This window comes from Aegilops tauschii, chromosome 6, assembly GCF_002575655.3.
Source record: "Aegilops tauschii subsp. strangulata cultivar AL8/78 chromosome 6, Aet v6.0, whole genome shotgun sequence".
NCBI classification, from domain to species: Eukaryota; Viridiplantae; Streptophyta; class Magnoliopsida; order Poales; family Poaceae; genus Aegilops; species Aegilops tauschii.
The window spans coordinates 497,221,713-497,233,321 of NC_053040.3; the positions used below are offsets into that span (position 1 = coordinate 497,221,713).

Here is an 11,609-nt window from a genome sequence, read left to right on the forward strand (position 1 = left end):
TGCCGATGAGCGCATGCACACCCTCCCGTACCCCACCAACGACGACGAGTGAAGGAGTTGGCCATGGAGGAGGAGAGTAGTTGGACTTGGAGCAAGCAAGAGCAAGCCAGGGGTGTTTTATTATTGTCGTCTTGGGTTGAACTATGAACTATCTATATAAGTTGTAATGGTACTATGTATGTCGTGCTACCCTTATCTATATTATTTGTAATGTGGACTATCTAGCTCATGCAATGTTACTACTTATGCTACTATATTGTGATGTGTTTTATCTGGTTTCTTTTCTATCTAGTTGATATTGGTCAGTTCATATATATTGTGCTTGATGTTCTATCTAGTTGATCTATGTGTTATTAATAAAAGGTAGATTCCACTATGGACAGGCAAGTGTATGGGTACCCAATTTTTTTTACAAAAAAAAGTTCATATCTTGGTGTGCTGCATGCTGCACCAAGATTATCACACCACAAACATGACACATGTGATCTGTGAATACCCAACTCATCAAGTAATGTTTCAATCCACATTACCTCAGTGTGACGCCCCTGATTCAATCGTACACTAATCATACACGCAAACGTGTACGATCAAGATCAGGGACTCACGGGAAGATATCACAACACAACTCTAAAATAAAATACGTCATACAAGCATCATAATACAAGCCAGGGGCCTCGAGGGCTCGAATACAAGTGCTCGATCATAGACGAGTCAGCGGAAGCAACAATATCTGAGTACAGACATAAGTTAAACAAGTTGCCATAAGATGGCTAGCACAAACTGTGATACAAATCGAAAGAGGCACAGGCCTCCTGCCTGGGATCCTCCTAAACTACTCCTGGTCGTTGTCGGCGGCCTGCACGTAGTAGTAGGCACCCGCGATGTAGTAGGAGTCATCGTCGACGGTGGCGTCTGGCTCCTGGGCTCCAGCATCTGGTTGCGACAACCGAGAAGAAAGGAAAGGGGAAAAAGGGGGAGCAAAGCAACCGTGAGTACTCATCAAAAGTACTCGCAAGCAAGGATCTACATTACATATGCATGGGTATATGTGTAAAGGGGCAATATCGGTGGACTAAACTGCAGAATGCCAGATTAAGAGGGGGATAGCTAGTCCTATCGAAGACTACGCTTCTGGCAGCCTCCATCTTGCAGCATATAGAAGAGAGTAGATAGTAAGTTCTCCAAGTATCATCGCATAGCATAATCCTACCCGGCGATCCTCCCCTCGTCGCCCTGTGTGAGAGCGATCACCGGGTTATATCTGGCACTTGGAAGGGTGTGTTTTATTAAGTATCCCGTTCTAGTTGTCACAAGGTCAAGGTACAACTCCGGGTCATCCTGTTACCGAGGATCACGGCTATTCGAATAGTTAAACTTCCCTGTAGGGGTGCACCACATTACCCAACACGCTCGATCCCTCTGGCCGGACACACTTTCCTGGGTCATGCCCGGCCTCGGAAGATCAACACGTCGCAGCCCCACCTAGGCACAACAGAGAGGTCAGCACGCCGGTCTAAATCCTAAGCGCGCAGGGGTCTGGGCCCATCGCCCATTGCACACCTGCACGTTGCGTGGGCGGCCGGTGAGCAGACCTAGCAACCTCCATTACAAAGGAAGTTATGTTACGCGGTCCAACCCGGGGCACGCCGCTCAGTCACTAACGTCAAGAAGGCTTCGGCTGATACCACGACGTCGAGTGCCCATAACTGTTCCCGCGTAGTTGGTTAGTGCATATAGGCCAATCACCAGACTCAGATCAAATACCAAGATCTTGTTAAGCGTGTTAATTGAAGTATCCGCGAACGCCGACCAGGGCCAGGCCCACCTCTCACCTAGGTGGTCTCAACCTGCCCTGTCGCTCCGCCACAAAGTAACAGTCGGGGGCCGTCGGGAACCCAGGCCCAGCTCTACCAGGATGGAGCCACCTGTCCTTTCAGCCCCCACATCGGAATCACTTGCGGGTACTCTACGAGCCGACCCGACTTTAGTCACCACCATATATCATGTATAATAGTGTAATATGTATATACCCGTGATCACCTCCCTAGTGATCACGACCCGATAGTATAGCATGGCAGACAGACAAGAATGTAGGGCCACTGATGGAATACTAGCATCCTATACTAAGCATTTAGGATTGCAGGTAAGGGTAACAACTGTAGCAACAATGACAGGCTATGCAGCAGAATAGGATTAACCGAAAGCAGTAACAAGCTACACTACTCTAATGCAAGCAGTAGAGAGAAGGAATAGGTGATATCTGGTGATCAAGGGGGGGGGCTTACCTGGAAGCTCTGTTGCACACGAAGAAGGGTCGTCGGTGATGTAGTCGTACACAGTGGCATCAACGCTGGTCTCGGGGTCTACCGGAGAAGATGAGGGGGAAGAAACAGTAAATACGGAGCAAACAAAGTATCACAAAATATAACAAGGCAATACGCGGTGCCAGGGGTGATCTAACGCAGGGATAGGTGATACCGGTGAAGGGGGAAAACATCCAGGAAAGTATTCCCGGTGTTTGACGTTTTCGGACATATGAAGCAGAGGTGAAATGTTGCATGTTCGCTATGCTAGGGATGTGTGACTGACAAACGGACCGTGTATTCGGATTCGTCTCGTCATTCTGAGCAACTTTCATGTAGAAAACTTTTTCATCGGAGCTACGATTTATTTTCTATGATTTTTCAAAGTTTTAAATGATTTTCTGAATTTTGTTATTTATTTTTAATTTTGAAAATCAGCAGTTAAAAACTGGGTGTACCCGATGCAGTGCACCAGAGGTGCAGGCTGACCAGTGGGTCCAATCAACTGCGGACTCAGCAGTTGACTGGTCCACGGTTGACCAGTCAAAGGTCCTGTGGGACCCAGTTGTCATACCCTGTAATATTTTAACAGTGTTTAGTTAATTTCTAATTAGGCTTATTAGAGGGCGGCCCACCTGTCTTAAAGCTATATCTAATCTAATAAAAAATTAACTTAATCAAATGAGGCCCATACGTCATAGTGTAGCAACTAACCTAACTAGTACTACCAATTAGTCCTAATCTAATTTGCACGGCCGGCCAGTGTGGCTGTGCATACCCACGCACACAGCATGGCCGCCGTGGCCATTAGCAGCAGCAAAGTAGCGCACAGCAGCGGCAGCAACTCAGCAATAGCAGCAGCGGCAGAAGCTAAGCAGCTAAGCAACGACAGAAGCAGAAGGCAGCAACAGGGGCGGCGCTAGGCGGCGGGCGAAAGTAGGGGCGGCAGTAGGCGATAGCCGGCGAGCAGCGGCACGCGGAGGCGAGGTCAGGGCGGGCGCGCGGTGGCAGTAGTACGCAGCAGCAACAGATGGCAGTTAAGCAGCAGCAGCTCACGCACGCACTTATGTAGGCGTACACGCGAGCTCGGATGTGCTCGGGGACGGCAAACGGCGACCGAATCGAGGCGGGGGAAGAAGGGATCCGGAGGAGTTGCTCACCGCGAGTCCATTGGCAAGCTCGGGGAGGGTCGGGGTGGACCGGAGAGGCGGTGGTGATGGCGAGACGGCGACGGCCGAACGAAGAAGACGAAGACTGCGTCGGCTACACAGCTCCCCGCCTCGTTCCAATGCCCTGAACGGACGCGGTAGAGCGCGGCGAACCTCCAGGATGTGCTCCCGTACGCCGGAGAGGCCGGTGGACGCGTCAACGACGGCGAGGCAGCGGTGACCGCGTGAGCTTGCGATCTCAATTCGAGCCAGAGGAGAGGGGGCGATGGCGATCGAGGGGGGAATGAACGAGGGCGAGCTAGGGTTTCTGGGGGACGCCTTAGTAGGCCGAGGGAGGGTGCGGATGGCGGGCACGTGGCCCTGGCGCCATGGATGGCCGGCACGCATGGCTCTGCCTCTCCCCTGCGAAAGGTAGGGGAAAAGGCCGACCAGCTGGGCTGGGCCTGGTACAGTGTTATAGCTATTGTTTTTCAAAATAGTTTAGTGATGAAATGAATTTTTTTTATTATGAAACTTTGCACAAAAATGATATGAAATATTCTAGGGTTGCACAAAAAGTAATGAGGGCATTCACAATTTATTTGATTTTCGGTTTGAATTTAAATGTGTTGAACAGGTGCTGCTAGGTCTGCTTTAAATACTTTAGGGTCATTTTAACAACTCAAATAATCTTAGTTTCTACATGTAAATTATATAGTGATTATTTCAACCCAACGAACATTTTTGTTTTACCGTTTAAAGAAATATTATTTTGACTTGAAATTTAAATTTGAATTTGACTTTGATTTTTATTAAGTGGCAATGTGCATAGTAATCATGATGACATAGCCACCGTTAGGGGGGATTACTGTAGCATGATTCTCGGGGTGTTACACTCAGCCGTTGCATTTGCCAAAGACCTGTATTCTGCTTCAGTACTGGAACGTGAGACAGTTGTCTGTTTCTTTGCATGCTATGATATGAGGTTAGAACCAAGAAAAACAGCAAAACCTCCCGTGGATTTTCTGTCATCAAGACATCCAGCCCAGTTTGAATCAGAGAAGGCACTTACTGCAATTGATGGATACTTACATAATTTTAAACCTGTTCCAATGCTACCTTGTATGTATCTTAAAATCCTTTTTACAGTTGTCCAGTGCATAGAAGTGGGTGCATGTAAAAACTTACAAACCTTATTAACAGAGAATGAAATATCTGGCCTTGTCAGTCTTAGGTACTGAAGTGCTCCAACTACGCTTCGGTACCTGGTTCCCTCTTCTGGACTTAATAATTTTCCTTCATGCAAAGACAACTTTTCAGTGGTGGACATGGGCGTGCTGGAAGGCTTACAATCCTTCATTCCAACACGCTTTAATATATCTGAAGCATATTTTTCTTGAGTGAGCAAAATACCATCTTGCACCTTCTTAACCTCAATGCCTAGAAAATAGTGCAACTCTCCCAAGTCCTTAAGTGCAAATTCATTTTCAAGTTTCTTAACAAGGCTGAAGTGGCATCTTGTGAGGAGCTAGCAACAATTATGTCATCAACATAAATTAACATAAACATTGTCACCTTTCCTCTTCTGAAGAAGAACAGAGAAGTGTCTCCCTTTGATGGCCGAAAGCCAAGTTGTTGCAGTTTTGAGCTCAGCTTATAGTACCACGCTCTTGGCGCCTGCTTCAAACCATATAAAGCTTTGTCCAGCCTGCATACATGATGTGGCTTAGAACTGTGCTCAAAACCTGGTGGTTGTCGCATGTAGACCTCTTCCTCAAGAACACCATGCAAAAACGCATTATGTAGATCCAATTGGCGAAGACTCCATCCCCTGGAAACAACAATAGACAGAACAAGCCTGATAGTAGCAGTCTTCACTACTGGACTGAAGGTGTCCTCGTAGTCAATACCATAACGTTGTTTAAAACCTTTAGCTACTAACCTAGCTTTGCATCTGTCTATTGTACCATCAGCTTTCTTCTTGATTTTATACACCCGCTTACAATCAATAATATTCCTCCCTGACTTAGGTGGAACAAGATGCCACGTCTGATTTTTTACTAATGCATCATACTCAATATTCATAGCATTTTTCCAACTCTTATCATTCAAGGCTTCTATCACATTTTCTGGTTCACCGGTGGAAGCAAAGTTTGCAAGTTTAAAATTCTTATTGTACCTGACCGTGCCATCCTTGGGCACCAACGGTTTGATAATACCTCGTTGCGAGCGTGTCACACGTGTAGTTGCACTCGTGCTGGGCCCACCGGCGGCCACAGTGGATCCGGCTCCAGTAGGCACAGGCGATCTAGCAGCCGCAGAAGATCTAGAGGGCGAGCCGCCTCCTCGTACTAGCGTGGGCGAATCGTCCTCGACGACCGCGCGATTAGAGGCCCCCACGGGACTGTCGACGCCATCATGCGTCCGTGGGGCGGGTGACCCACACCCAGCCGGTTCGTGCCAACTGGCGGATGGCGACAGGCGTGGGGCTGTCCTGCCCGACCGCGCTGCAGCGCCCGATGACGTGCTAGGTGGGGACTGGTTTGTCCTGACACGTGCAGAGGAATCCACGTCGGGATCCGCCGCGTCTGCACCTGCGCCACCTGCGCCGGATCTCTGAGGATCCGCGCCCTGGGCTATGTCAGCCAGATCCTCCTCGTGTCCAGCGTCTGTACTACCAGCCAAATTCTGCATAAAATCACAGATTTAAACAAAGTTTTTTTCACTATTTCCATTAGCATCAGGTTTATGACTATTAGCCAAATGATCATTAGCATATTTATCTCCCCCATGATCAGTTGGATTCAAAAGCTCCGAAGAAAGAAGAAGAATTTCAGCACGTAGACGCACACCAGCACTGGGATGCAAAGTGGAGAAAGGGAACACTGTTTCATCAAACACAACATCCCTCGAAATATAAACCCGACCGGATGAGATGTCTAAGCACTTAAAACCTTTGTGCAAATTACTGTAGCCTAAGAAGACGCATTGTTTGGAGCGGAATTGGAGCTTGTGGGTATTATATGGACGTAGGTTCGGCCAGCAAGCACATCCAAAGATGCGAAGAGAAGAATAATTAGGTTTTCATGGGATAGTTTTTCAAGAGGGGTTTCAAAGTTGATCACTTTGCTTGGTAATCTGTTGATGAGGTATGTAGTTGTTGGGGATCGTAGCAGAATTTTAAAATTTCCTACGCATCACCAAGATCCATCTATGGAGTATACTAGCAACGAGGGGAAAGGAGTGCATCTACATACCCTTGTAGATCGCGAGCGGAAGCGTTCCAATGAACGGGGTTGATGGAGTCGTACTCGCCGTGATCCAAATCACCGATGACTGAGTGTCGAACGGACGGCACCTCCGCGTTCAACACACGTACGGAGCAGCAACGGCTCCTCCTTCTTGATCCAGCAAGGGGGGAGGAGAGGTTGATGGAGATCCAGCAGCACGACGGCGTGGTGGTGGAAGTAGCGGGGATCTCGGCAGCGCTTCGCCAAGCTTCTGCGAGAGGGAGAGGTGTTGCAGGGGGAGAGGGAGGCGCCAGGGGCTGTGGTGCTGCTGCCCTCCCTCCCCCCACTATATATAGGGACCCCTGGGGGGCGCCGGCCCTGGGAGATCAGATCTCCAAGGGGGGCGGCGGCCAAGGGCCAAGGGGGGGTGGCTTCCCCCCCAAGCCAAGTGGGGCGCCCCCACCCCCAGGGTTTCCAACCCTAGGCGCAGGGGGAGGCCCATGGGGGGCGCCCCGGCCCACTAAGGGCTGGTTCCCTTCCCACTTCAGCCCATGGGGCCCTCCGGGATAGGTGGCCCCACCCGGTGGACCCCCGGGACCCTTCCGGTGATCCCGGTACAATACCGATAACCCCCGAAACTTTCCCGGTGGCCGAAACTGGACTTCCTATATATAATTCTTCACCTCCGGACCATTCCGGAACTCCTCGTTACGTCCGGGATCTCATCCGGGACTCCGAACAACTTTCGGGTTTCCGCATACTAATATCTCTACAACTCTAGCGTCACCGAACCTTAAGTGTGTAGACCCTACGGGTTCGGGAGACATGCAGACATGACCGAGACGCCTCTCCGGTCAATAACCAACAGCGGGATCTGGATACCCATGTTGGCTCCCACATGTTCCACGATGATCTCATCGGATGAACCACGATGTCGAGGATTCAATCAATCCCGTATACGATTCCCTTTGTCAATCGATATGTTACTTGCCCGAGATTCGATCGTCGGTATCCCAATACCTTGTTCAATCTCGTTACCGGCAAGTCTCTTTACTTGTACCGTAATGCATGATCCCGTGACTAACTCCTTAGTCACATTGAGCTCATTATGATGATGCATTACTGAGTGGGCCCAGAGATACCTCTCCGTCATACGGAGTGACAAATCCCAGTCTCGATCCGTGTCAACCCAACAGACACTTTCAGAGATACCCGTAGTGTACCTTTATAGTCACCCAGTTACGTTGTGACATTTGGTACACCCAAAGCACTCCTACGGCATCCGGGAGTTACACGATCTCATGGTCTAAGGAAAAGATACTTAACATTGGAAAAGCTCTAGCAAACGAACTACACGATCTTTTATGCTATGCTTAGGATTGGGTCTTGTCCATCACATCATTCTCCTAATGATGTGATCCCGTTATCAATGACATCCAATGTCCATAGTCAGGAAACCATGACTATCTGTTGATCAACGAGCTAGTCAACTAGAGGCTTACTAGGGACACGTTGTGGTCTATATATTCACACATGTATTACGATTTCCGGATAACACAATTATAGCATGAACAATAGACAATTATCATGAACAAAGACATATAATAATAACCATTTATTATTGCCTCTAGGGCATATTTCCAACAGTCTCCCACTTGCACTAGAGTCAATAATCTAGTTACATTGTGATGAATCGAACACCCATAGCGTCCTGGTGTTGATCATGTTTTGCTCTAGGGAGAGGTTTAGTCAACGGATCTGCTACATTCAGGTCCGTATGTACTTTACAAATATCTATGTCTCCATTTTGAACACTTTCACGAATGGAGTTGAAGCGACGTTTGATATGACTGGTCTTCCTGTGAAATCTGGGCTCCTTCGCAAGGGCAATAGCTCCAGTGTTGTCACAGAAGAGAGTCATCGGGCCCGACGCATTGGGAATCACCCCTAGGTCGGTGATGAACTCCTTTATCCAGACTGCTTCCTGTGCTGCCTCTGAGGCCGCCATGTACTCCGCTTCACATGTAGATCCCGCCACGACGCTTTGCTTGCAACTGCACCAGCTTACTGCTCCTCCATTCAAAATATACACGTATCCGGTTTGTGACTTCGAGTCATCCAGATCTGTGTCGAAGCTAGCGTCGACGTAACCCTTTACGACGAGCTCTTCGTCACCTCCATAAACGAGAAACATATCCTTAGTCCTCTTCAGGTACTTCAGGATATTCTTGACCGCTGTCCAGTGTTCCATGCCGAGATTACTTTGGTACCTTCCTACCAAACTTACGGCAAGGTTTACATCAGGTCTGGTACACAGCATGGCATACATAATAGACCCTATGGCCGAGGCATAGGGGATGACACTCATCTTTTCTCTATCTTCTGCCGTGGTCGGGCATTGAGCCGTGCTCAATTGCACACCTTGCAATACAGGCAAGAACCCCTTCTTGGACCGATCCATATTGAACTTCTTCAATATCTTGTCAAGGTACGTACTCTGTGAAAAACCAATGAAGCGTCTTGATCTATCTCTATAGATCTTGATGCCTAATATATAAGCAGCTTCTCCAAGGTCCTTCATTGAAAAACACTTATTCAAATAGGCCTTTATACTTTCCAAGAATTCTATATCATTTCCCATTAATAGTATGTCATCCACATATAATAAGAGAAATGCTACAGAGCTCCCACTCACTTTCTTGTAAACACAGGCTTCTCCATAAGTCTGTGTAAACCCAAATGCTTTGATCATCTCATCAAAGCGAATGTTCCAACTCCGAGATGCTTGCACCAGCCCATAGATTGAGCGATGGAGCTTGCATACTTTGTCAGCATTCTTAGGATCGACAAAACCTTCCGGCTGCATCATATACAATTCTTCCTTAAGGAAGCCGTTAAGGAATGCCGTTTTGACGTCCATTTGCCATATCTCATAATCATAGAATGCGGCAATTGCTAACATGATTCAGACGGACTTCAGCTTCGCTACGGGTGAGAAGGTCTCATCGTAGTCAACCCCTTGAACTTGTCGATGACCCTTAGCGACAAGTCGAACCTTATAGATGGTCACATTACCATCCGCGTCTGTCTTCTTCTTAAAGATCCATTTATTTTCTATGGCTCGCCGATCATCGGGCAAGTCAGTCAAAGTCCATACTTTGTTTTCATACGTGGATCCTATCTCGGATTTCATGGCTTCTAGCCATTTGTCGGAATCCGGGCCCGCCATCGCTTCTTCATAGTTCGAAGGTTCACCGTTGTCTAACAACATGATTTCTAGGACAGGGTTGCCGTACCACTCTGGTGCGGAACGTGTCCTTGTGGACCTACGAAGTTCAGTAGTAACTTGATCCGAAGCTTCATGATCATCATTATTAACTTCCTCCCCAGTCGGCGTAGGCACCACAGGAACATCTTCCCGCGCTGCGCTACTTTCCGGTTCGGAAGGGGTGACTATCACCTCATCAAGTTCCACTTTCCTCCCACTCAATTCTTTCGAGAGAAACTCTTTCTCCAGAAAGGACCCGTTCTTGGCAACAAAGATTTTGCCTTCGGATCTGAGGTAGAAGGTATACCCAATGGTTTCCTTAGGGTATCCTATGAAGATGCATTTTTCCGACTTGGGTTCGAGCTTTTCAGGTTGAAGTTTCTTGACATAAGCATCGCATCCCCAAACTTTTAGAAATGACAGCTTAGGTTTCTTCCCAAACCATAATTCATACGGTGTCGTCTCAAAGGATTTTGACGGAGCCCTATTTAAAGTGAATGCGGCAGTCTCTAAAGCATAGCCCCAAAATGAGAGCGGTAGATCGGTAAGAGACATCATAGATCGCACCATATCCAATAGAGTGCGATTACGACGTTCGGACACACCATTTCACTGAGGTGTTCCAGGCGGCGTGAGTTGTGAAACGATTCCACATTTCCTTAAGTGCGTACCAAATTTGTGACTTAAATATTCTCCACCACGATCTGATCGTAAGAATTTTATTTTCCTGTCACGTTGATTCTCAACCTCACTCTGAAATTCCTTGAACTTTTCAAAGGTTTCAGACTTGTGTTTCATTAGGTAGACATACCCATATCTACTTAACTCATCAGTGAGAGTGAGAACATAACGATATCCTCCGCGAACCTCAACACTCATTGGACCGCACACATCGGTATGTATGATTTCCAATAAGTTGGTTGCTCGCTCCATTGTTCCGGAGAACAGAGTCTTGGTCATCTTACCCATGAGGCATGGTTCGCACGTGTCAAATGATTCGTAATCAAGAGACTCCAAAAGTCCATCTGCATGGAGCTTCTTCATGCGCTTGACACCAATGTGACCAAGGCGGCAGTGCCACAAGTATGTGGGACTATCGTTATCAACTTTACATCTTTTGGTATTCACACTATGAATATGTGTAACATCACGTTCGAGATTCATCAAGAATAAACCATTGACCAGCGGGGCATGACCATAAAACATATCTCTCAAATAAATAGAACAACCATTATTCTCGGATTTAAATCAGTAGCCATCTCGAATTAAACGAGATCCAGATACAATGTTCATGCTCAAAGCTGGCACTAAATAACAATTATTGAGGTTTAAAACTAATCCCATAGGTAAATGTAGAGGCAGCGTGCCGACGGCGATCACATCAACCTTGGAACCATTCCCGACGCGCATCGTCACCTCGTCCTTTGCCAGTCTTCGCTTATTCCGCAGTTCCTGTTTGAGTTACAAATATGAGCAACCGCACCGGTATCAAATACCCAGGAGCTACTACGAGTACTGGTAAGGTACACATCAATTACATGTATATCACATATACCTTTGGTGTTGCCGGCCTTCTTGTCCGCTAAGTATTTGGGGCAGTTCCGCTTCCAGTGACCACTTCCCTTGCAATAAAAGCACTCAGTCTCAGGCTTGGGTCCAT

General features: G+C 47.6%; 1 long non-coding RNA gene across 1 annotated transcript; it reads right to left on the reverse strand.

Annotated features, from left to right (window-relative positions):
• Nucleotides 1-514: 514 nt before the first annotated feature.
• On the reverse strand, nt 515-3,737 carry LOC141025460 (uncharacterized). The gene is made up of 3 exons (XR_012186924.1): nt 3,464-3,737; nt 2,286-2,363; nt 515-933 (listed from the first exon to the last, which is right to left on the reverse strand). It is a non-coding gene; the product is annotated as an uncharacterized lncRNA (long non-coding RNA).
• Between the last annotated feature and the right edge of the window lie 7,872 nt (nt 3,738-11,609).